Source organism: Meleagris gallopavo, chromosome 7, assembly GCF_905368555.1.
Source record: "Meleagris gallopavo chromosome 7, MGAL_WU_HG_1.1, whole genome shotgun sequence".
NCBI classification, from domain to species: Eukaryota; Metazoa; Chordata; class Aves; order Galliformes; family Phasianidae; genus Meleagris; species Meleagris gallopavo.
This window is the reverse complement of record NC_139410.1, coordinates 22,511,706-22,538,957: the sequence shown is the minus strand read 5'-3', so window position 1 is coordinate 22,538,957 and position 27,252 is coordinate 22,511,706. Positions and strand designations below refer to the sequence as shown.

Below are 27,252 nucleotides of genomic sequence, written 5' to 3'. Positions count from 1 at the left end.
TCTGCCTTCCACCTAGAAAAGTTACAGGCCATAGCAGCATCAGGTATGGATTAATTGTGAAGAGCAGCTATGTGAGCTTAAGGGTCGACCAAAAGATAGAGTTCATCTGAGCAGGGTAAGCAGAGATTATTTCTCTCCTGAACATTACAAGGAAACTACAGGAAGAGAGAATGAGAGATCCAGGAGTTCAGGTGTGACTCAGTCTGCTGTTAGCACTGTTAAAGTTACATACTCAGTCTTCTCAGACACTGAAACAGCTTCTCCCCTCCAATTCCTATTTATTTCATGACTTCAAACAGAATATCTCCACTACGCTATAAAAATTCATCAGCTCTCAGGCCCTAGGAGGGAAAGTAACATTTTCCACACATCTTTGGTGCTAGTGAGTAGGGGTGGCTTAACAACTGATAATTTCTTGGATGCTTCTGGAGCAGGTGAAACAACAGCATTTTCTATGCCGTGAAGTTTTGCCTTCTTAGCAGAGAGAAACACGTGTCCTGGCAAGCATTGCTCAGGCAGTTAACCCACCAGCTTAAAATTCATCCTGCACTTTGAAGTGAGTCATCCAAGTGGGGAATGGAAATCTCCAAGGTATGCAGGCCTTCTCCCTGCCCGTGTGGGATAGCTCACCGCAACACGTTCTTAAGAAACAGGGCAGTCCAAGGCTGTGTGACTCAAACAATCAGGTTTCCATCACCTCCCTTGGGATACTAGTCCAACTTTAGGAAAATTTTCCCTCAAGCTAATTTTTCCTTTGCTCAGTCTCCATCCACTGCTCTTAATTCTCTACATCTTGCGTTAGCCCCCCTCCACCCTGGACCTCCCCGAATGACTGATCTTTCTTCTTGGATGATCTTCAGATATTTGCACATCATTATTTTTCTCTCCTGCTAAGTGGTCTTGTAGCCCATAGTAATGCTTTTGTGTCATAATGTTTTGGGCCCTGTGTTTATCTGGAGTCATTTTCTTGTCTTCTTTTTAACAAAAAAAAAAGTCCAAAAATGTAAATGGAAAGCAAAATCTACCAGATTCACTAACAAGTCAGGATGCCATCTGCCAAAGTGTCTTCCAGAGTGCTTTTATTTATGGCTGACTTTCAAAACTTTGCAAATGAAGTAGCATAATGGAAATGTTGGCACCACCTTATCTTTTCATACACTAATGCAGAGCCATATGAACACACTAGGGATTCATGGGTGTAAAACTTTGACCCTATGGAAGCCCAGCTGGGAATCAACAAATATCCTTTTGTCTTAATTTTTTTTTCTTAAAACTTCTTTGGGTTTATTAGTAATCAACCTCACTACTATCTTACCTACCTAGAATGATGGTCATCCCAAAATGTACTCGTGACCTGGACACGGTACCCATCTGTTGTTTTATTTTATGAGGGGCAAAAAACACCATAGCAGAGGACTCCCACATCCCATTTAACAAATATCAGCTCCTTCCAACAGGAAGCTGCATTAACAAGAAGGTGTAAAAAGTCATGACAGAGCCAATGAAGGAATCTCCAGTGAAATATTTTGGAACGGGTTAGATATATATGTGCAGACAGGGAAATCACCTTCTGATAGTGACTTCTTTCCACTCTTTGTAAACAATCTTGGAAAACTTGCTCAGCCTGCAGTATCTCCATTATACATATCTAAGATTAAGGTAGGAAGAAACACTGAAGTGTGAGAGTTAAGCTTTAATTGTACTCCGCAAAATGGGAAATTAACAGCAGTGCCTACTAAAAGCCACAGAAATAGCTGAATTAGATGAATTAGCCAACAGTTCATTTCCTCTTTCTCTCTATGGTGCTTCTACCTTGAGTCATTCATACCCAAAATGTATAATGTCACTTACAGAAGCACACACTCCTTCCTCTGGAGTGGTTCGTGATGGCTGTTTCATAACAAACACTAAGGCTATGCAGAAGCTTTGGAGTGCAGTGCTGCAAGTAAAGGTCTGTGATTTTCCATCTGGTTCAATGGATTACTCCTAAGAGGGATATGAATGATGAATACAGTAACATAGTTCATCCCTGTCACAAACAAACAAACAAAAAAGCAAATCCTTTTTCATGTGACATTTGTAACAGAGTCAAAGCATTTGTTGGAAATCTCATAAAAGAATCCACAAACTAAAAGAGAAATCACTACTGTAGGGGGAGTGGTGAGGTGGCAGTGAAATAGAAACTGGTCAGGATCTAAGAATTAATGATGCTGACAGTTTAGAACTTCATATTCCAGGAAGTGTGTTTCTCTCCATTTCACCCCATTGGCTGCAGTGGCCATACCCACAGCATAAGGCTCCAGATCCCTACTGCTTAGACCTTATCACTTGCTGACGCTTCTTCCTGCAGCACACTGGATTCTCTCTAAACATCTGTTTGCACATAAAGATGTGTTGAAAAGATTGTGGTTATTCATTTACTCACATTTTGACATGGCATTGCTGAGTGGTTATATTAGCAAGGCTGATGAGTTTTCTTTACAAAGGGAAGCCCTGTGGAACAACATGAAACAGGAATTGCTACAGTTTTGCTGGAAAGAAAGAGGGGAAAAATTCAGACCCCAGAAACGAATCAGCTCATGGCACGTCTCCACCCAGCAACAGAAAGACTGAACAAGTCTTAATTAAGGCAATGAGTTCACAGAGCAACAGACAGTACCAAGGGCCCTGGGAGCAGCATGTCTGAATTCATGTTCCTGACCGTAAAACCCTTTTTTTCCTTTGGAATGGAGACAGCTTGGGCACAGCACTGAATGGTCACAGATGGGTTTCTTCCGTTCTCGCACTAGGTAGAGGCAGAGGCTGTGAGACATGCAGTGACGTGGAATCCAAGAAATCTGTCTTCAGCTCCAGGTAATCAATTTACTATATGCAAAAAAAACCCCACAGTTGTATACCAAGAAAATAGTACATGTTCAGTATTTCAGTCTCCTTTCTTGCTTAGAGGCAAAGAAGGTGATAGGAGGCAAATTCCTGAAGATCTTGTACAGTGAGGATCTACCAGTTACAAGAAATGCAAATGACTGCCCTGATGGCTTGTTTCATTGTATAACTGACTATTATTTGACTTTTCTGTGGCTTTGAAGCTTTGCGTCTCTGGACATAGGCTTTCAGATCCTCCTAGTGAAGGTCCAGCATTTCTTAAACTAATTCTCTTCCCTCCCCTTCCCTCACCGGGACCATTTCAGGCTAAAAACTATGGCTTGTGTGAGGCCAGAAGCTGGCTTTCAGAGGAGTGAGCCACCTCCTCCCCAGCACCTCACTCACAATCTCTATAGAGATTAACAATGCAGACAGATGTGTCTTCTGCCAGCAGCTGTGCTGATGAGAGAAATCACTTCCCTCCAAACTTGTCACACCTCTCCTGCCAACACAACTTCTCATATTGCCTGCTCCCTTGCCCCTTTTCAGCCACAAGCTGGATTTGTTAACTACTAGATATCTGTGCAATTTTGGGCCAATCAGATTGGAAACAAGTTGGGGAACTCTTGCAGAAGCAGCTCAACTGTTGGGTTGCTCTGATATATGTAAACAGCTTGGACACTTTTTCTCCCCCAAGGGGATTATGTTCAAATAGGATGAAAGACACAGTTCCTTGCTAGGAGCACTGGGGGAAAATTGCTCTCTTGCTGATTGCTTGTCCTGTTCCATTGTTCTGTGTGTCAGAAAGACTCATGACTGAGACACTGGTTACTCCAAATCCCAAAGCAGGAAAGAAGCCATGAGACTCAGGGTGTGCTAAACAGCAGGACCATGGCTCGTGGATCTATTAAAAACAATTTCCTTCCCACTTGTCATAGTACTGCAGTTCTTCCTCTGTCACACACCTTGACAAAATGCTGTTCCGTGGAACAATTGTTCTACACATATATCCATCTTCGAGGACAACTTGAGCCACTTGAGGCTTCCCGAAGGCACTGGAGTAACAGCTAATATCTCACAGAAGAGCTCCAGCTTGCAAACTTAGTGCTGGGCAAGGCAATACGCTAACGCCTCTTGGACGTGTGTCAGGAGCTCACTGCTCTGTGAGGCTTGGCTAAAGCTCCTGAGTTGTCTCCCAGGGAACTTATCAGGAGAGATAGGATCTCTCTCTTTTGTGTGTGCAAGTTTATATTTTGCTTTGGACCCAGCATCCATACTGATCTCATATTTGACTTTTTGCAAATCCATCCCCCCTAGGTGAATGGATGAACCAGAAGGAAGCTGATCGCACCACTCACCTCCCTTTTCCTCTCAGCCGTCAATCACCTCTCTGCTTTTATGACCTAGAGTTCAATTGTCTCAAGGTTTATTTTTATTGTATTTTTTCTGTTAATTAAATTTGGATTCCAGGCTTAACAAAGCAAAAATGGTTTTGCTGAGGCTGGGAAGTATCACCATTATCTGAGTCCAGCCAGCACGCAAATGATACCAACTTCACTAGAGGCTTCAAGAGGCCAAGAAATAGAAGAAAGAAGGAGAAGGAAAGAAATCACAAGATCCCTATCAGCTTGCAGTTTTCCTAGCTTGTCCATGTCCATTCTGGGAGCGGGAGGGATCTGTGTGCTCTGGCACTTTGCAATTTGTTGGTGTTGTGTTTTTTTTTTGTTTTGTTTTGTTTCCCCACATCTGTGTGTATCTTACCCTATACATGACAGCATAGCAAGAGAAAAGCCATATGTTCACATCATTGTTTCTTTACATGGCTGTGAATGTAATACTGAGCACAGAAAAGAAGAAGGGGAATAGAACCAAACTCCTCTTTTTAGGTACGCTAAGGAAGTAGTTAAAGGTGCTTTATGTATTTTGGACAAGCTGTGATACACAGCCCAAAGGTTAATTACGGATGGCTGTCCTGCAAAAATGTCTGCTCACCTTTTTTTTAGTTTCTCATGATAAATGTACAGGTGGTCTGCGTTAGGTGCTGCCCAAGTCACAGTAAAAGGGCAACCTCGTTCAAGAATTGCCATACGGACTAAAGGGGTTTTGTTTTGCTTTAGTTTGGTTACTGGGGAGAGGGAGAAGAGGGGATGGAGTGATGGGAGAGGTCAGAGCAAGGCCAGAGACCCTCCTCCAGATCTCTCCCTCTAATCTGCAAGATGTCTGGGCCCTGGTCACTACCAGCCACGAGCATTGTGTGAGCACTCCCTTATCTGCCCCAGCTCAATCAGCCAGTATTACTCAAGCAGCTGATCCAGGTGGTATGAGTTAATCCAGCTGACTTCTGCTTGAAGCAGAGCTGACTGCCAGTAGAGCTGTGGGAGAGGTAATCTTTGGCTGGAGGGCTTCACCAAGCATCTGCAAGCTGTAATGGCTTCAACTGACACAGCCACTTGCTGGCTGAACATCTGCTGCCAGCTATTTATAGAGGATAATTGGTACATTGGCATGGCAATGTGCACGAGACAGGGCTTCACTGGTGCCACTTCTCCCTGAAACTGGGGTTGCTTTTCCTTTTCTTTGTTTCCTCTCCTGTCTTCTCATTCAGCTTGGCCATGACAAACCCACTGGCTATACGGGCACAGAGAGGAGCAAGAGAGGAGAACTGCAAAGAGGCATTTCTTACCACGTTTCCTCTTTCTCACTGTGGTTCACATATATGCACCAGGTCTCATGTTCTACTAGGTGGGGTGAGGCTGCGGGGAGGGAGAGCGTCTCAGATGGGGCTGATTGTTGGAGCATGATTCCATGGGAAGCTTTGTGTTCAGGTGCAGGCTGCTCCTCTTAGGTAATCACTCAAGCCCTAGCCAAGCCCCTATCTGCAGAGAGCTGTACTTCCAGTCCATAACACCTTGGCATTATTCTGCTCTCATGAGTCAAACCATTGAGCAAGTCAAAAGTGCAGAAACATGGAACGAATTATCTTTATAGATAGCTTGTTCAATACCTCCAGCTTCCCTGATTCTTTTCCTTGCAGGATTTTTTCCTTTCAAAATGATGAAGATTATTAGGCCTGTGGACAAGCCAAGATAGCTCTCTTCAGAGAGGGCTGGGAGTGATGAATGACTTTTCTATGTCTCTCACCCCCTCCAAATTAATAATGGTATACCATCATTTCCCTTCTCCAGACTTTTTTCCCAGCTTTTGCTTGATCTCGCAGAAATGTTTTTGCACTGGGAAAAAAAGTAAATAAATAAGACAAGCCTCTTCTAAGAAGAAGGCATCTGGAGAATAAGAATGATAAAACATTATCTGTTACGGACTAGCCCATCTTGGCACAATGATGACCACTGCTGGGATCCAAGCCCTTCAGGAAGGGGTTAAACAACACAGTGTCTTGGCTCCTTGGAATATTTTAGAAGAAAATGACTGTTCATGCAAGAAGGAGACCGGATGGGAGCTGCTTGCTGGATGGTAACAGCACATGGCTTGCATAGCGCTAGGCTTGCATCACTTTTTCCATTATAAATTCTGAGCCCATTTGGGATCCAAACTATCGGCTCAAGGATGAGCAATATTTATTTTCAAATATTGTGCAAAATATTTAGAGTCTCTTTCAATTCCATGGTGAAGTGTGGGTGTGGGGGGGAGGGGGAGAGGAGGGTGGGAGCAGAGGGGGCTTAGGGCAAGGCATTCTGGATCCTCTTCTCTTTTGCAGACTGTCCAAACTGTTTTATGCCTGAAGTTCCAGACCAAAATGGGCTTAATTTTAAGCAAATATTTATTCTTTCTTCAGTCAAAAGGGCTGAGGCAGAAATAAAAGCATCAGTGTTTGACCCCTAGCAAGCAAGTTCAGGCTGTGCAAAAAAAAATGCATGTGGTGGATGAACTAGTCTCTAGAGACAAGTAGGGAAAGATAGGGGAGTGCTCTGTGGTGGCCTGTAGCTTAAATTAACAACAATATTATTTTGCAGGAGCCCTTAAAGGGCACCCTCAAGTTGCACTTGGTGTTTACATGGGTGCAGGAAAAGACAGCTTCTCTTCCAAACCTAGCATCTTATTCTGTTGATGTTTCACTGGATGTAGTTCAGAACGAGTCTGAGTTTCCACAGCAGGCGAAGGAGCCAGTGGGATTAGGAAGGTGACTGCCTAGGGAAGACCATGATGGAAAGGAATTCTCAGCTTCCCAAGAACCCTTACACCTTTTTGATCACACGAACAATTAATTATTAACAGCAAATAATTATCCAGCGGTGCCCAGGCAAGTTGGCTCCTTGCAATGTCATAAAATGATTAACAATTTTTAATAGAAATTTTGAAGTTTTTATTATTTCTAAACATTTTGGTTTCTTTAGACTACCCACCAAGGCTGACTGCCTTCTGGGAAAATGGTTGTTGATGTTAAAACTCAGATTTGGAGTTTTGCCACTCATGTAACTATGCTTTCTCTTAAGACATCCCACTGCTTTGTGATTTGCCCCTGTCATTTTAAATTGCTTTCTCTGGAATACCTGAAGAAAAGCTGATTCCACACACTATGGAGAATGCAGCTTCTTTAGAAGCTTCTATGATTTTAAGATCTGTCGTAGGTGACAGTGCTTTGAGGATCAAATCTACAGAGTGATACTCATGTTCTTTTAAGTTTCCATGGTCCTCTATTGCTTCTGAGGATCGTTTTGAGAGCAACAGGGAATATTCACACCTACAAATCCTCCACTACTTTCTGTCTTACTGCTGTTGACTGCATCTACAGTTATGCCACTAACCTCTGGAGCTCACTGTGAACTTCCAGCACTGCAAGCTTTTGTACTAACTTTAAGCATACTGCAGAGATTAGCAATATAATTTTTACTCAGGCAATAGCTGAGCACCAACAGAAAGTTGATCAGTAACCCTATTTCTCCAGTCAGAGTAATCACCACTAAAAAGTAATTTGCAGTAACTTTTCAGTTCAGACGTCTTCTCCTTGCAGACAAGGTGAGATTGTGTCCATCTTCTGAAGAATCACAAAGAATTAAAGACGTTGTCCCACTCTGTCTGCATTTCCCAGGGACAATGAGGTCAGATTCAGGATTTAGCTCTTCTTACAAGCATTTTTAGCATTCAAAACCAGCAGTAAGGTTTTTCGCGTGAGCAAAACTCTTCATTCTCATTATATCCGGGACCTACACAAACTGTCCTGCTGTTTAACTCCATTCCCCTTTGGGGCCTTTCTACAGACTTGAAGATATTTGAATCTCACTTACAAAGCCTTTGACTGGAGCTTGATGCAAGTCCATCAGTTCAGATTTCAGTCTCAGATGAGATATAATACCTCAGGCAATGACCCACACATGGACAGCAGCAGATCTCCCAGTCAGCATCTGGCCTGTGCTCATCATCAGTGTGTACTGACACAGACCTCAGCATAAATCCTTTTACTGTTTATAATACATCGGTGGTGAAAACAAATGTATTGTCTTTTGGAAAACTGCTCTGCAGTTCCCGCCCTTGATTGTATGATTCATGTGATCTCAGGCAGAAATGTAAATTAAATATGCCAAAATATAAATAAGATGTAACTAATAATAAAATAGAGTTTGCCCCTGTTGCATTAAGAGTCCTCGTGCACCCCTTCCTTCTTTTCCACAAAAGCAAACTGCTTACCTCTGCTGTCTTGGCTAGCTTTCATTGACAACAGGACTTGGTAACCTCTTGAGCTTCCTACCCATCTCTTTCTCTTTTCCTTGCAAACAGTATTCTCCTTTTCCACATTAAAAACTATTATGCAGAACTGGAGGCACAGAGCAGAGCCAGCAAATTTTTTCAGCAAGCCTTCTGTGATAGTACACACACTTTTTGCTCTGTTTGTACTACAGCAGCACTGACAAGTAGATTCCCCCCCTTTTTTTTTCTATTTTTTTTTTTTGTAGAAAGTATGAGCTGAAGACAGTTACAGGGGGCAGCTGATGCAGGATAGATCTGCAGAAAGGATGAAGCCATTGGAGCACTACTCCATGTTGCAGCCTGGGTTTAACCTCTGATCTCCCTCCAGGTTTTCTTTTAGTTGCTATCTAAAGTTAGCACGCAGTAGTACTTGGCTTCACAGATGCTTTGTATTGGGTTTTCAGCTTGGATTAGGCAGTCCCAGTTTATTAGAACAGATTTTCCTTCTTGATTAGAGAAGCAAAGTATACACTGCACTTCAAATGTTCATCCTTTAGGAGATAGTCTAGGACCAAGGAGTTAAAAAAAAAGTCTCTGAATTCAGGATATTTATCCTGGCAAAGAGAAGATGAATGTCTCTGTTTTATAGCTTAGGAACTGCTGCCTGTCTTTATGAGGCAGAGTGTTCGTGGCACACAAGAGCGCTCCAGTATCAGCTTCTCCTCACATAGAATATTAGAATATTTATTATTTATTATTTTTTTTTCAGAGGAGGATTGCCTTGTTTTTTAAGGGAAAGACTATTCTAGAAGAAAGTTGATTCAATTATTTCTCTTTGAGGTTATGGCAGCTGAATCTCTGTCCCTTTCTGAATGGTTTCTCCAAATCCCACAGGGAAAGAACAATGTCCTCAGTGGGAAGCTTTCCCCTTACAATCCCTTCCCCGGACCATCTCCTCTTCCAAGCTGAGACACGAGCAGCAGAATTCTGGGGACATAGTGTTCAACACTCGTGATTCTGGCTTCTTGTTCCTCTCCCCTGCAGAGGCTGGGAGAACAGGCTGCAGCATCCAGCAACTCAAAAAGAAAAATAAACGTGGGATAGGTCTTCAGATGATCACATACTCTGTGCTACACATGCTACTGCCAGAATCTGCAAATATTTGTGTGATCAGGCTCCATGGGGTTTAGAGCAATAAGGACTGAGTTGCTCTCCCACAGCCCCCCCTTTTCCCTTATTCCTCCACCCCTGCTGTTTCACAGTTCTCCCAGGTTTTGGGACAAGACACACAGCATTTTATTATTCAGTCAAAACACGTGGGTGACCTTAGAGGTAGAAGTGTCTGGCCAAATCCAAGCATTTGCTCAATTCTGCAATTTGTTCGATTTCTCCTCCGCTACTGCACAGATCCTGTAGATTGTTTGGGTTGCAGGTTTTGTATCTACATGTATAGATAATTATTTTATTTTCTCTCCCCTCTCCAAGAGCAATTAAGGTGTTTTCCTTTTTTTTTTTTTCCTTTCAAGGTTTATGTCAAGGAAGAGTCAAAGATTGAGCTGCGAACCTACGTAGAGGAACCTCTGGCAAAACCTTTGAAAGCTGTGCATCTGTGTGAGAAGAGAATGTCAGGAATAGTTAGCAAAAAATGAACAGCCCTGATCCAACCCTGTGATTCTTCTCCTGCCAAGTTCTCCAGTACTCACTGGATGATCCAGCAGAGTTTTGGCAGGACTTTCTCTTAAAACTTTCTTCCTCCTGTTTACCTGCTGTCCAGTTTCATTGGGAAACTTTGAGAGTTCAATAGAAAAAAGTCATTAAGGCTTCAGGTAATGCTAGCAACAACAGGCTGGAGTCAAAACAAATCTAGGCCCACCACCTCAACAAGGTGGTGTGGCCCCAGTCCAGGAAGGACTGGAGCGGGCAGGGGAGAAATCAGTGCTGTGAGCTTCCTCTGAGCAGCTCTAGTCCCTGCCTGTATGGGTGTGAAGCTGTGCCTCCCCACAGCAGGACAGGGCCTGGCACTTAGGAGCATTCCTGTTCTGCAATGATTGCTTCCTCATCTCCCTGCCTGGAGCTGACTGCCATGCACATGGCCATTGCAGGGACACCTTTGCAATGCGTATCTTGCCTCATCTGTAATATCCCTTGGTTTTTTGCTCATCTTGTCCTGTGACCTGAATTATACCAATGACTCCCATCTAACTGGACCCAACATCACCTACATACAGTAAGCCTGCACACAGCTATCATTTCCTTCAATTTTCTTCCAGATCTGAAAACCAACCTGCTAATTTACGGATGCCACTTAACAGATGTGTTCAGGATAAAAGGAGATATATGCATGCATACATTTTCAGTGAACTGACCTGCCCCAGCCAAGTCCTTCTCTTCTCTGTCCCTCCGGGTTGCAAAACCATTATGCAGGGCACAGCCTTGTGTCTTTGGAACATACCTAGTGAGCTCTAGATCCTTCAGCAACCTTAAAACACAGAGTAGGAGAATTTGTTTTGTGGAGGAAAGCTTTCTGAACAAGTCAGCAAAGACAGGATATCTGGAGATTGCAAGTGAAGGCAGAAGGTGAACTAGAATATGAGCTGCAAGCCTCTGACTTTCAGTGTGAGAATAATTAACTGCTGCAAGAGATTGACTAAACAGTTGGTGAAATCAAAGCAGGGAGTTGTCTTAGAATTTGCACACTGGTTCAACCACAAAATTACAAGCATAAAAGTGGGAATTATTGAGTGAGGATTTCTGGACCATAAGAGCAGAACAATTAGATCAGTTTTTGTTGTTGTTGTTGTTGTGTTTTGTTTTGTTTTTTCCCTGGCTGTAGAATACATGGATCTCCTTAGGGAATAGGAATAAATCTCTCAAAAAAATGTACTTTTTAAAAACTCAGTTTCAAGCAGCAACTGTAGAATATCTATGGCTTTCTGAAAGAGAGAGAGAGAAGGTACTGAAGAGTGGCTTAGAAAACTGCTGTGTCATAAAAAGATGAAGATGGAGGCTGAGGGGATGAGAATGAATGGGAAACTTCTTTTTTTCTTCAATATGTGTACAAATTGTTCAACCAGACTTGTCTTTTCACTAGCATTCATTTCAGAAAGTCTCTCATCTCCTAGTTCAATAGTATGCATCACATGCTACCAATATAAAATAAATTAAATAATGCATAGCAGTCTTGCAAGCTCCTTTCTCCATTTAGAACTTTTTTTTTTCTTTCACATGGTTGCATGATAAAGGATTTCCAAAGAGTGGAAATTAAATAATCATTTTGTTCTCTTCAGCACTCTGATTATGTTCCTTATGCCTTTCCCCAGGAGCTGTACTTTCTGCAGTTTGGTTTGATACATTTCTAGCTACACTTTGCAGTTCCCAACAAAACTTCTTTCCAAAGAGACCAGACTTAAGATCCATTCAGCTATTCCAGCTCCTGCACGCCTGCTCTAATTTGTGGTTTTGTACATGTGGATTGTAATGCAGTTTTCCAAGGCTCACAGCCTCTCGGGGTGCACGAGAGTCAGCATGATCTGACCTTGGGAGAGGAATGACTGTTTATCAGATCCAGGTAGGGATTTGACTTGCTGCACAATCAGAGTTTGATTCCCCTGAGGTTCTAGGGAGCAATGACTGGGTGTCTTCTGGAGAGAATTTTATTGCTGGCTGGTTTCTTATCAGATCATTTGGTTGTACCTCCAAATTTTCTGCAAAGTTGAGAGTGTTCACACTGCCATACTGGGAATATCAGATGGATTACACTATGATATCTCCAAGGCCCTCCTGCAGACAAGTAATGTGGACAGACTGCATATTTGACCTCAGGATCTCTCCTACACTTAGTATAAATACAGTCAACATGCCCTTGAACATGTCCTTCAAAAGGGCTCTCAGACATGATCTGAGAAACGGATCATCTGAAGTTATATGTTGTGCTGCATTCACGTCACGTTATCCTTACAATGCCCTGATGAAGTGGGGAAGTATTTGGTATGCTTTTCCAGACAAGCAAAGCACTGAGTAGATTCAGAATTACCCTGGGGAATTTCCTTTGTCACTACCCACACGTGTTTTCAACATGATATTGGGTTCTTACTTTGATCCATCAGACCATCTCCTTCAGTTTGCACTAACCAAGAGCTGGGAAATTTCTTTAGTGGATAAGAATGTTAGTTACTGATGCAGCAGAAGTTTTATTACTGGATGTTAGTGGTTCATTCTGTGAAATTCTAAGTAAGGGAGAGGAAATTCCAAACCAGTTATGTAGCAGGGAAAAGGAGAAAAAAATAATCAAAAAATATACAAAAACTTGCAAATTAATAACTCATCTGATGGTCTTTTTTTTCTTCTTCACTCAGATGGAGAGGACCCTACGTGGCTAGAGGAAAAAAAATCTCAATTAAAAAAACTTGGTTTTGCCTACACAGCACAGACTGATTAAAGGCCTTTTGCTGGGTTGTTATCCTTTTATTAGCATGAATCTAATAATAATAATATCACCGCAAGTATATTTACATTGCTGATGCCAGAGGGCCTCCAAGCAACTTAATAAAATGCAGCTCAAAGAGTGCTGATCATTAATAGGACAATGTGCTGAAATAAAACTGAGAGCAAGGGTGAACTAAAAGCCAGGGATCCATCTCCAGTGCATGCAGGCTGATAATAAGCCAGCTAAAATATCTGTCCTCTTTTAGCAGCAGCTTCGGAGCACTGTGTATGTTGAACACAATGGATGTGTTAGCTATTGGCATCTGCAAAATAAACAGATCCATATATCCCAGTTTAAGGCTTCTGAAAACAAGATGCTAATCTGTCTCTGCTTGGAATTCTCTGGCTCTGGAATTTATCATTAGGCCAAACCCACAAAGGGGCAGAGAGAATCTCCAGATCTAAAGCTATGGAAGGCAACAAATAGGGTTCTAGTGCTTCAGATGGGCTTTGGTCAAGCCTAATTTTCTTTTGCTTTCCACTCTTGCTCCATGACAAAGACAAACCTTGGGCATAGGAAGAATTTGACAACAATTCCAATTTCTTAATACACTGATGTTTCATCTGACAGTCCTAGAGACGCAATGGGGCCTTCTGTTTATATCACAAGAGACAGGTAGTACATTTCCAGCCCCCATGTCATCCCTTCTTCAGTGCTCACTCACTGCTTTTTGAAGTATTGAAGTATTCCTGCTCTGACAAGGAGGGGTAGCTGCACAGATTAAATTATGTGGTTGAATCTGCCACTAGGAAAGTGGAAGAAATGTCTCTGTCCTAATGATCTGAGCGATATATGTCGTATGCTTCTTTTCTACTATGTCGACCACGTTCCTGGTGATCAATGTTGGTAATGCAAACTGATGTAGAAGTGATGTAGAAGCATCCAGAAAGGGCCCGTTCACTGGTAAAGCATGCATAGAAGGCAGTCTACAATTCCAGAAATAATAAAGAAGTAGATGGGAGAGACATTCAGTAAAAGCAGACACCCATGGAGCTGAATGGAGAGGAGGGAAAAAAACATTGCACCTGTGGAGATTTGGTTCTGTCTTAACCTCCACCTGCTGTGGACTTTCCCAGCTTGTCCTCCATTTCCCCTTGCTTGTTGGATCCCATCCCTATCCTCTGTGGGAAAGCACTGGCAGCAGACAGCTGCTAGGGATCAGATCCAAGAAGTGGTTCCATGCTCAAAGCCAGATGTGTGGCAACAGAACATGGCTGAGGAGGCGGAGAGGAAAGGCGTTGGGACGAATAACCTTGAACAGCTGGGAGAGAAGAATGTTGGCAGAGCTATTTGTCCCATGCCCACGACCTGGAAGGTGGAAGGACAAGAACTATCCTAAGCTGAGTTTGGATATCAGGAAGGGCCTCTGTGTGCTTCTGGGGTAGATGTGACGGCTGTCCATAAACTGAATAGACATTGACTCCAATCTCTTGCATTATGTGTTTGAAAGGATGGGGAAGTGAGGAGAGGCATTTCCTCACTGGCATTTTTCCAAAGCAGAAGAACAATGCAAGTCCATAAAATTTCGCATATGCTGCTGCAGTCAGAGTTGCTAACTGGATCCTGTCTCTGGTCCATTAACACTGCAGGTAGGTGAAGTGGGTAGAGGAATAGATTTGCATGATACTGTCTTGACTGTACAACTGAATAGTGAAAAAGCTGTTGAGTGAATCCATAGGCTTGCTCTGGGCAAGTTATTGTGGAATACTGCTTAAACGCAAACACGTTTGCTTCCACACTGATTTTTAGGAGCTATTTTTTCAATATGCCAAGACAAAAATCACTTCCAAAACATTCTTTCTGGCCATCCAGTCAGATGTTTAGGGTCATGGAGGTTTAAAAGTCTCCATTTGGCACCTGACTAATTATTTGAGGTTGCTGCCACACACATTGAGATCTCACCATCAGCTTCAAAAGACAATAGAAGAGAAATTTTTTTCAATATGTGAATTGATTCCTAATTAAATCACATATAATTAGGGGAGATAGCAATTACAAAATGGCTGATGAGTTTTCTGTGATGAAATTCTCCTCAACCACATGGGCCTAAAGCTGCCAGTTCAAAAACTACAAACTATGCATGAAATACAGTACATGTAGTTAAACTACAGATTGGAGGAGGTTTTATCAAAAAGTTTCTGAGAACCAAATAAGTTGAAATTTGAAAAAAATAAAAATAAATAAAATCTTAAAAATGCACTAGTAGTTGTAAACTGTTGACCATGTGGAAAGTAAATAAGTGCAGAATGGGAAATCACAATATAAATTCTGGCTGTAACAAGCATGGGATTCACCAGACTGATACATACTCTGTTATCTGAGAAGGACAAAGTCAGGCTCTACAGATGATGTATTTTAAAGTATAGACGCACGATGAGAAGGGGCATAGTTAAGGCTGAACTTTTCCACCATCCTTCTAAATTACCTCAAAGTTAGTGTTAAATAGACAAAGTTGTTTTTTTTTTTTTGCACAGGATGTTTTATTTTAGCATTAATCTCAAGTCTATCCCTCCCCCTTCACCTCCCTGGATCTCCGGGAATGAGAGTGGTTCTCACAGGAGTGCTTTCCTGTGACCCAATTGTCTAAACAAACAAAAAACCATAAAAGAGTCCCCACCTAAGTCATGTCATGTTAACTCAAAACTATTTTTATCTCCCCTGAAAGGAGAAGCCAAAAATACACATTGTTTGTTTGTGACAGATGATAAATGGACCACGTAGTCCTGCTCTCAAGGGATAAGAAGCCACATCATAAATGAAATAAATATCTGTGTATATACCTCCATCTTGAGTAATTTCAGCAGAAAATCTTTTTTTTTTCTTTTCTTTTTGCATCAGTGAGGACTGTACTTCTTTCCCCCAAAACCCTACATGTCCTTACCTATATAAAGGACTCTGTTGCAAACAGAAGGTGCCTAACAGGAGGCAAACTCTAGGGAAAGGTAACTTGGGTTCTTATGGAATCCAAGACATAGCAAGGGTATCACTGAGTTGTACTTCATATCATCCAGTAGATGTATGGAAGGAAGGAAAGGTGCTATTTTGTTCTGCCTCATGAGTTGTCTCCTTGCATTTGATACACATGGAACATAGCTGAACTCCATTTACCCCTGTTTACTCTACACCACACCCATTAGCTCTGGCTCTGATTTGCAGTCGGTATCTCAAAACTTTGGAGAACAGAAGTGAAGCCACAAAGACCTCAGGGCAAAGATTTCAGCAGCTTCTGTGTGTGGGACACACAGAAAGAGCAGTCTGAAGGAGTATAGTTGGGTCACTGTTGAAAATCTTGGGCTGTGAATTGATTCAGTGAGAGATACTGTACACTGCTACTTTCCTCAGGGCCAGCCTGCTATTTGTGAGATGCTATTTATGAGATGAGTTTCACCGTCAGTTCACAAGGAAGAGCATGAGTGTCAGGTAGTCAGGACTCGTATCGTCTAATCCATTGATTATCTCGAAAATGTGATGAATCGTGCTTGTTATTTCCTATCAGTTACTCTCTAGTTCTGAAAACTGGCCATCCAGTTAGGAAAGGGTTGCAACTTCCTTTAACTCTGGGTCTGGATTGGCAAACTAGCCAATCCACTGCTGGACATTACCAGGTATTGTCAGGAGACTGTTCATCAAAATCACGCATTGAAGGGAACACAAAACAACAGACAAGAGCAACCCAGCCCTCCCTCTTCTCCACTTATCCTCCCATATCTTTTTTGACAGATTTTTGAGATTAAATGCAATGATTTAGGGATAAAATAAAATCAATTTGTACTTAATATCGTTAACTTCCCTCTTTTAAAAAATTTCCTCCCCCTCACTACAGAACAATTAGTACTGCAGTTTCCCCTAGAAGCAAGCAACATCCAAACCAAGCCCTTTCTGTAACCACCGACCACTCTGAGCTCATAGCTCCCTCATCCCACCTGCCTTTTTCTTCTTCCCTGTGGGAAGACTTTCTTACCAGCCAAAAGGAAGGGTTTTTTTCTTTCTTTTCATATGTCAGCATAAGGAATTAAGTGCAGCAGGGAGACTCTGCCATGTTAAAGGTCAGTTGCATAAGTTCTCCTAAATGGCAATTAAATGATTCTATGACAAACAGGATGCACTTGGAGTGCAGACATCAGCTCCGACCTTGGGACCTGGGAGAGTCTGGGAAAGAAAAAAAAACGCTTTGGGAAAATAAACATAACACCCAAAACTGTAAAAGCAGATGAATCAGCAGAGAAATGCTATCATTTTCCCTACGTCGCTAGGGAAATGCAAGATATAGTAACACTTTAATTTCTTGCTCAGAGACACAGTGCGAAGATCAGCTGTTCATCCTACGCAGTTAAGAACAACCTGCTGAGTTACCCAGTGCCAGTCCTGTGAATGGCCAGGTATTCCAGCAATCTGAGGGCAGAAAAGTCATGGTAAGGCGACATCAGCTGAAAGATACATAGCTCTGTGGAAAGAATCTGGGAAAGAGGTGACGCATGATTACATCAATGAGAGAAGAAAAAGCAACACTGGGAGGGAGAGGATGGGAGAAGCGGTCCCAAATTGATGCTCCAAGCCAAAAGCTGGACTGAAGCCTCTAAGATGAGAGTTCAGACACACATAATGTTAGCCACATGAAAAGAACCATGTCTAAACCACAGCATGTTGCAGGATAGACCCATTATCCACTCACCTCATCAAATTGATTGCATGTACATAGGTTGCTCTGAAAGTAATGCCTCCTATTTATTTCCATGAAAGCTACAACAGAAACAAAGAGCACAAGAACACTATTTGATAGAGAAAATTCTCAGCTGCAAAATTTTATTTTTCAACATAGTCACCACCATTAGCTATGCATTTTCACCAGCAATGAAAAAGAGCCAGCATGCTGCACTCATAAAAATCTGCATGGTTGTCCAGAATGTGGCTTGTCTTTCACGTCACTGTTGTTACTTCTGAAATGAACCACCCATCACCTCTCTGTACTCACATCCATTGTTTGGTCTCCATAAGTGTTCAGCAAGTGTCAGTGAATGTCAGTGGAGGAATTCAGTGACACACCTTTGCTTCATTTGCACTTCCATGTCAGACACCATTTTGTCAGACTGCCCCTCTGCTGACATCTTTCATACAGCAACAACATGTAATGGAATATTCGTGGGAAGGTTCAACCTCTACTGCCATACCACCAATATCCGCTTCTGATGTTGTGGGCCAAAATAATAAAATAGGAGACATTGCTTTTAGAGCAGCCCTCATATCTCAGCAGGAGACTGGCTTGCTGGGAGGGTTTCACGTTTAACTTTTTCCTACATGAGTTTTTGCTGGAGCCTGAGACCCTTCTGTTCTGCTGGACACATGGAGAAGGTTGAGGTCTGCAAGTAGAAAGACTGCAGGGTGGATTCATAAGGACCAGATGTTCTGGATGTCTCATGTTTTCTGTCTGGGTAAAACAATCCAGAATGTATAGCAAAACGGATGTATAGACCCCTATGAAGGCTTCAGGATAGGCACAATATGATTAGCTGCACAAATCTGGAAATTGTCAGTGAGCCAAATGCTTTTCTGACAAACAAGACGCTGACCTGCTTTTAAAAGTTCACTGGGCACAATATGATGAGGGAAGGAAGGAAGCAATAAAAAAGCACCATGAATGAGAATGGAAGAAAACTCTTCCATCTAGCTTGCCAGCTAGTTCCAGATCTTCAAGATTTGGAGTGCATATATGAGAAACTTGAGTCTAAAGATGCTCAGTGCCATTCCTGAGAACAGTTGTGAGATGTATAGGCTTGCTCAGGTGAAGTGACTGGGAGCAGAAAGAGGGGAAATGCAGCACAGTTTGGTCTATGATGGGTGTCCTTGGAAGACAGTTCTGAGTTTGGGATGAGAAAAGGACAGAATGGAGGAACAGGTAAGGTATCTTCAGCTAAACAAACAGGGGAAAAGAAAAAAAGAAAGCTGAAAGGAAGGATTCCTTGGTCTTTCAGCAACAAATGCAAAAAAGATATTCCTTGTGGAAGGCAAGTAAATTCCCAGTAACTTTAGGATGACTCAACACTCTGGGAAGTGCCAACAGCTTGCACTGTAGCACATCACAGAGCACCAATTAAACATCTCAGGGATGAGAGAGGTGGGTCTGAAATTATAGAGGTAAAAAGGCAATCCAGGCCTGGACTTTCCCCTCGGTGTCTTTTCTCCAAATCTCCTTGCCAGTGAGAAGTGACCTTGGAAAATATGAAGAATGGGATGGGGAAGCAAAATTCACTTGGCAACAACAAATTTCAGGGCTAGAAAGGAGAACTGAAGAGGATCCAGAGGCTGAGTTCCTGACCTCAAGGAGAATCCTGAGGGATATTTCAGCCACATTAATTCCAGCAGGCAGCGGGACATCCTGGCAGGAGACACTGCAGGGAGGGAGAGACTGAAATGAAGGGAAATGCTCTTGTCTAAACTAAGCTGATTAATGCCGTAGGAACCAAGGGTCTGCTCTCTGGTTTCACAGTGCACAGTGATTCACCAGTCTGTCCATGGCAACAGGTGAAAAATAGACAGTAGACAACAGCCTGTAGGATCTCTCAATGAAAACTCAGACATGGCATGAAATCCTAAAAGTTCAAGGACAAACTGGTGTAAAAACACTTCTCTATTCCCTCCCCTATGGTCTTATTTTCTAGATCCCAAATCAAGAGCAGAAACAGAAATTTTAGAGAAGAACTAGTTATTGTCTTGTCATTTTCACAAAAACATCCCATTCCCAGTTTGCCAGCGGAGCTGGGAGGCCGCATGCAAACCTCTCAGGACTGAGCAGAACCAAGCCAGCAGATGATAACAATAATGTACTGCATCAGATGACAATTTGATCTCGACACCTGGCTCTGTGCTTGAGCCTTTTGGCCAACTGGAACATCCTGGCAGCAGCAAGCATACAACAGGGGCTCTGCATCCTGGGGATCTCAATCCACAAGATCCTGTAGCACAGGGGTTCAGATTTCCCCCAGGATGAAAGATGTGATGCCCCAGCAAGAACAAAAACCACATTCACCTCTCTGTGGCACCATTCATGAAGAGCATCTCACAATAAATGTGCGACTTACTTCATTTTGGCTAGGAAGAAACAACATTTATCTGCACTAGACATATGTTTAAGAGCTGAAGAAGTGCACAGCATTCTATCAAAGCACAGGAGAGTGTAAGTTGGAAGAGTGCAAATTAGCAGAGCTGGAACACAGCCATAACACCATTGCACCAGAGCCACAATCAGACATAGTAGAGAATTTCCAAAGACCAGAGCTGGTCAGGAGCTCAGATTTATATCTATCAACCCACAACCTTGAATACCAGGTGAGGGTGTTGGCTGATGGTTGCTTCAAGGAATAAAAATGCCACCTTTAGTTACACCGCCTGTAGCAACCATAATGCTCTGTAGGTCTCCCACCCAAGCAGCAGTCCAGTTTGCTTTATGGGCACAGATGGGAGTAGAACACCTGAGGATAAGGATAAAGGTCTCTGAATCATGTGGGTAAAGCGGAGGAGTTCTTGACAGTAAACTGCAGGGAGAGGAAGCACATTTTAACTGGAACAAGCAAGTTAAAGGAAAAAATAAGCAAGTTTCAGGGGATGTAAGTTTTCCTTTGGGTCTTAGATGGATTCATCAGCCTGCAGACTACCTACAGGTCCAGAATAGAGAGTGGATATCCTTGTTTTAGTTATTTTCTCTCCAGTAATTTAAATGGAGACTGTTTTGGAACATTGCGTTGATATCTTCCAAGCTTTAAGTATTGTCAGAGCCAAAGTTGTAAATACCCAGTTGTATTAATATTGGAAAACAGCTCCTTTTCATCTCAGTAGTTACTTCCCTGGAGATAATGCCCTCCTGCAAGACCTCACCATGTGAACTGTTACAGTTTCTTCTAAGTCTATAAAATGGTGACAACAGCAGAATAAAAATCTCTCTTTGTAACAAAGAGGGAGGTACTGTATTTACTGTATTTGCTGATACACATCAAGAGAAGAGAGGTGCAGGGTGGGAAGAAAGAGAAAGAGGTAGCTTTGTTCTCATAGCAGTTTCCTCAACAAAGCCCAGACTGTTTCAGTGATAGTAGATGCTGCATGTTTATTCTGAAAATTTATGGTTTAATTAATTTTGGGGTGAGATAGCGAACATGGTTCAGTGCCAGATCAGGTGAAATATGATCCCAGCATTTCAAGAATTCAAGTGGCTGAGGGGGGGATAACTGAATGGCACCCAAAATCCAATAAAAGCCAGCACAATGGGAAACACTGGTATCTTAAAGGAGGATCTCTGGAGATTTTAAATATGTCGAGCAGCGTGACAGGGATGGGGAGTGGGATGGAATCATACAGGTCTTCAGGTTGTCATGCAGTTTTCCTTTCCTGCAATTCAGCAGTTGAGCTCATGCTTCACGTTCATTCTCTTTGCGCAATTAACACTGCATGCATATATTTTATGCAAGAACAAAGTCATATTTCACAGCTGCAGTACTCCATGGCTTCTACAGATGCAGCATCACATCTCAAGCTATTTGCTCTATTTCTTCTTCAGAACAAGGAAGTGATATTTTTCACTGTTTATGAATGAGGAACAAAGTCACAGGACACAGAGGATTTGAACAGTAAAAATAAAGACTGAAGCCCACATCATCATCTGTAAATTACGGCTCTGCCACTGCACAGCCCTTCCCCTGAGCACTGGGGGAGGAACCTGCACTTAGAATACTGAAACAGGACAGACATCCCTGGGTCTGATCCACGGCTTTTGCAGCATGAGCTTAGAGCAGGGATTTAAATACCTCTCTAGAAGTGCTCAGAGGAGAGCTCATGCCATAAACTGGGATTGTCTATAGCATCTCCCTTTATGCTAGAAGGGACTATTTGAATCAAACAGGCCAGCCTTTGCCTTCTCATTTCCCTTAAACCCTGCTGCCTTCAGTTCTGTGATGAGAAACAACCCCAGCTTGCCTCTGGCGCTACAGCCAGGCATCCCAGGCCAGTCCTATGGGGAATGCTGGTCTCTGTAGATGATGTGACTCTGAGATGCCTCAACTTTAACTGGCAGCCTCAGAGCTGGGATGTAAGAACTTGGTCTCTGGAGAGCCTGCTCTGTTACCAACAGCTTGTCCCAGCTAATGACCCGCAGTATTTGGCAGGAAAGAAAAAAAAGTAAATAAAAATATTTCCTTTCCCATCTCCTTGTGAATTTTCCTACAAACGAGTTAGGTTACAGCTTCTGCTGCATCACACATGTACCTTTTCATTTCAGTGTCTGGTCCTGACCTTTGCTCGCAGCATTCAGTCTCCCATGCACACCCTGCATACTCTCCTTTTGTAATTTATGACACATACTGTACACCCATTTCCTTCTGCCCTTAACTCTCCTGCGTGTGTTCTTGTTATCTCAGCTGCTCAATAGATTTGCCATATTCTAGCTAGCTTCCAAGACTGTTCTCATAACAGACTTTCTCCCAGATGATATTCCACTATTTATGAGGGATTCAGTTCAGTCTGTGAATACACACAGATTGCTATGACTTCCCAGTCTGACCTACAGCCTGTCCTCTTGAGTGAGGGGGAATGAAGTCTCTGCAGTACTCCATTTCTTCTTGGTTTTTGAGGGGTATAGGTTTCATTCAGTTTTTGAGGCTACCAGTCAGATTTCTGTGTTGACCCTCTCTAAAATGGAAAAACAGCACTGAACATGGCTCTTCCTCAAAGATTTCTCTTGCCTTTGGATGCAGGTGACAATAGGCTTTCTTTGGTTAATGCTTCTCCTATTATTTATAGCTATAAATGGTAACACTAATGAAAATGTCTTCCAATCGCTTCCTGATAAGGTTCTTGTCAGCCTGTGAATCTTCAGCAATAATTTATTCCTTCTCCATTCTAACTTTGTAGAAAATCACCACAGTGCTCCAAAGGCATCTACTGAATTTCTGACTCTCCTCTTGCCTCCCCAAGTCATCAGACACCTCCAACTTCCTCCTTCCTTCTGGAAGACACGGAGTACAAGGGAAAGATCTGGAAAGATCTTGGCACCTGCTGGAGAGCAGAAAGATAGGCATCTGGGAGGAATGAGGGGGCACAGGGCTGCTGAGTGAGGACAGGTAATGCAGGGAAGTCAGCTTGATGACCATCTCTTGCAGTGGAGACTCACTACCTGGGCAGTGGTGTGGTTGAGGTGTAGGAAGAAGATGGATCTTGTGATGACACTTAGCAATGCCTTGTTTAGAAGTGGAGAAGCTGGAGAAAATGAGATTCTGCAGGTGGTCTTCTGACGATACAAGTTTCCATTTTCTCCGGGTGACACAACTGTGTTGATCACTGTGTCTTCACTGCCCAACTTCCAGTTATGAGTATTGTGCACGACACAAAGGATCTGATGACAGAAGCACAGCACTTGCTCTCCTTACTGCTGGCCTCAGGAATTCCAGGCTGTGCTTTCTCCCCCACAGTCTCCCATTCTACTCTCTGCCCACAGATGAAGCCTTATTTAACACATCTGCCTTTCTACAAGTGGACAGGAAAGGATGAGGATCTGTGCAACGGTTGTGTAACTCTTTCCTTGTTTATCCAGATGGCTTTTCAGTGGCAGAAGTTATCTGAATGATGAATGCATTTTCCTTTTAGGACAGGATTTCCTGGGATGTGTCACCTGGCTCTTTCTTCTCAGGTCATTTCTCTGAGCATCTGAGCAGCTGGCTCACATTTCTGGTGTCTTCTGGTATTTAGCTGAGGTTGACTCCAGACACTGAGCTGCAGGGTGGGAGTGGAAGAGGAAGAGGAGGGTACTTCCAGAAGCAAGTCAAGATGAAAATATCTGTCTGTGCTTCAACCAGAGGTGTAATTGGAACCTACAGAATGGTACCCAAGACAGCTTTGATCTTATTACCCCATGTCTTTACGTGAACAAAGCCACAGTGCTGTTTGCATCAGAACAATAAAGCATCTAAGGTGTCTTGTGGAAGAACATCACAAAGACCAAGCTTTTGTAGCCCTGCTGGAATACATACATTCACCTAGCATTCATCAAGCATTTGGCTATTTTCCTTCTAATGAAGATTTCTGCTATTCGCCTTATTTGCTGTGACAGTGCACTGTCAGCACATCTTCAACATAGTATCCATCATAACCTCTACGTCCTTCTGGTGAGGGCTGCTACTCAGCCAGATGCTTCCCAGGTAGTGTCAATGGTACTATGAGTACTCCATGAGTACTCCTCTTTTCCGAAGGTTGTAAAGCTCCTGTTTGTCCAGGCTTCAAATTTTACCATCTTAACCAAAAGTTCAGGATATTCTGAAACATCAAACATTCCATCTAAGTTAATAACACCTGCAAATTTGATAGGGATTTATTTTGTCATTATCCATGTCGTTGATGAAAATAATACCATAGTACAGACCCCAGTGGTAATACATTAGGTAACTGCCACCTCTTGGTGGACATCAAGCCAAGGAGTGCTACTCCTTGAACCCAGCACTCCAGACTTTTTTTTTTAACCAATCCAACAGCTCAATCATCTAGTCCACTCTCCTTCATTATGCAGAGACAGATTGTATCTGAAGTCTAAATAAATTAAAGCATATGATATCTACTGCTCTCCCCTTATCCACATGATCAGACCTTTCATCACGAAGGGCAATTGGGATGGTTAAGCCTGATTTGTACTTTACTGAGCTGATCATTCCAATTTCTTAAAACAGAATTTATTAGATCTGATACCAGCCTTTGGCTTTCCATTAATACAGTTCTGAGAGGCAGAAAATTTAATCAGTGACCTATTGCAAAGAGAATGTCTGAAAACCTCACCTCTCTTCTCCAAAAGCATTTATTTGTCTCTATCCCATGTGGTTATCAATTGAACTAATTAAGACTTACACTTCTGAGGCTCCTTCTGTTGTCTGTGCAGACTTATTAAGTACCACTAAATGAAAACTTTCAAACTCATAAGAAGTTACAGATGAAGGTGTTCACTACTGTTAAAATAAGAGCTGTAACAACTTAAGGAATATAGTTCCTTAACATCCTAAAAACACTGAAAAGGTCATAGCACGTAAGAGAATGAGAATTTAATGAATCTCACTGACAGCAGCCTTTTCCAGTCCATTTCTTGGATTCATGTGATTGCCATTTCATTTCAGACTCTGACAGCAACATATGGTGACTTACATGAAAGAGGCACACATCCTCCTTCCCCACCTTTCTCCTGCACCAGTGATTCAGGCTCCCATGCACTGAATGATGGAGCTCTAGTTTTTAATCAGTTAAATCAAACTGACACCTTCACAATTAATTAACTAACTTTAAACTGTGCGTGTTTGCTGGAGAAGCTTTCCTTATCTTCTCAAGGCATGGCACAAAAAGACATTTTAAGTTCTCCAGTAAAGAAAGGGTTAACTCAAGCCTCATCTTGGGTGATATTTCAAAGTAGAGAGGAACAGATTATATAGCACTACTTAAGATCATTGCTTCCTTAAACAGAAGAATCTAAAAATGTATCTGTAGGTTGGAATTATTATTTTGATTCTTGCCTTTATTTTAATCACTGTTCTTCTAAAAAATAAATGAAATCACAAATAAACTGATAAACATCCCACAGCTGTTTGGATTACTGCTTGCCTTCCATTGCTGACAGCACAGGGCACTGATTTCAGTGGACTCTTAAGCTATGATGCAATTTGGAAAAATCTGTTGAATTAGCATATTAATAATGGATTGGAATTTCCAGGTGCCTTTGTATCTGCTGACTTGAAAAAGATTTCTCATCTTTATGCAAATTTGCCTGCCTTTTCACTTGTTACTGTTAGTTTTATTCAGGGCAGGAAAATCTAAGAGGACTGACAGTATTTCCAACTTGAAAAGCTTGGAGGCAACTACATTACAAACAAAACTGTATTACTAAAAAGTAACTCTGTGCAAAAGTCTTAGACTGAAGCTCCAAACCTTCTACTGCATGAGTGACCACTGTTCCAACTAAAGCCATATGGTGATAAGAAGGTCGTTCCACAAATAAGACGTTAATTCCTCATCATAAAAGTATCTTTCCTCTGGTTGGTTCTGGCACAGATAGGGGAAGAAATGGATCCAGTATCTTCTCCTCACATTGCTAGGCAACACACAGTACTGTCAAGGAGCCAGGTGGCTGCATTCAAGGGCTTGCTTCCAGATTAAAACCAGATATCTATCAAAAATAACAGAGCCTGTACCTATACAGCCTTTGGGAGATGTGCTCATGTTCCAGATCTGGTCTGCAGAGCCAATTCCCAGGAAGCAGATTTTGTAGACCAAGTGCACAGATGGGAACCAGTCATGCCTGCCCTGTACCCAAGTTTCCTTGTCTGAATAGACAGCTAACTTGCTGCAGACCAGAGCCAAAGGAGCAGAGCAGCCATCATGTAGGCAGTGCAGACAGTCAGCAAGTTAAGCTCTCATTTGAATTTCTAGACTCATCCGCTCAAGAGATTACAGGCAAAGCCAAAATCTGCTGTGAATTCTTGCCAAGGGTGAAGGAAATCAATAGGCTGCAGTATAGGCTTACACATGGAGACATACCAAGTGTGCTTGGATGCAGGTTCCCAAATTAAACAGGAAAAACAAACAGGTCTCTGTTGGAAGCCTGAGAGTTGTTTGCAACATGCTTCTCCCTGTGCTCATCAAATTGCCATGTCTGCCTGTAACTGCACCACCTGCAGAAGCAGCACAGCCTCACCCTTGTCATCTTCTTCCCCTCCATGAGGAAGGCAGAACCATAGGCGCGTCCTGCTTTGAGCTAAGTCCGTACTTGCCACTTGTCCCCATGCTGCAGCAAGGACAGCTCTCATAGCCTGTCCCTAAGAGCTGGTCCTCTCTGCACAAGCAAAACTGCAGAGATCTTTGTGTTGGTGGTGATGGGAAACTACAGCATCCTTCTTCTACGTAGCCATAGTAAATGCAAATGTTTTCTACCACAGGAGAAATTCAACCCAGCGCATGCAGGTAGGAGTACAAAAACAATTTTGCTATTTATATCAGTTCTCAGAACAGAGACATTCAGTGAACCCTTCCCAAAACATTAAGAATTTGGGTGTGAGGTGGGAAACTGTAACAAGATTCTGTTTCTGTTGGACAGTTCTAGCAAAAGAACCCCACTAACTGAACAAACAAACAACCCAAACAAATAGGGAGGAAGAAGAGGAAAAAGGTGCTTTTTTTTTTTTTTTTTTCCAGCTTCCCAGTCAGAAAAAGGCTGGCATCTTAACACCAGCAATATTTCCGCGTCCCCTTAA

At 42.4% G+C, this 27,252-nt stretch overlaps 1 long non-coding RNA gene across 2 annotated transcripts in view; it reads left to right on the top strand.

Annotated features, from left to right (window-relative positions):
* The window catches only part of LOC146544001 (uncharacterized), a 66,283-nt gene extending 47,305 nt beyond the window's left edge, over window positions 1–18,978 (top strand). The window contains exons 2-3 of one of the 2 annotated variants that reach the window (XR_014884255.1): window positions 2,790–2,853; window positions 10,032–18,978. This is a non-coding gene — a long non-coding RNA (uncharacterized LOC146544001). Of the gene's footprint in view, window positions 1–2,789; window positions 2,854–4,179; window positions 6,493–10,031 lie in introns of those variants that run through there. The other variant, XR_014884256.1, reaches the window with a different exon arrangement.
* Window positions 18,979–27,252: the final 8,274 nt, after the last annotated feature.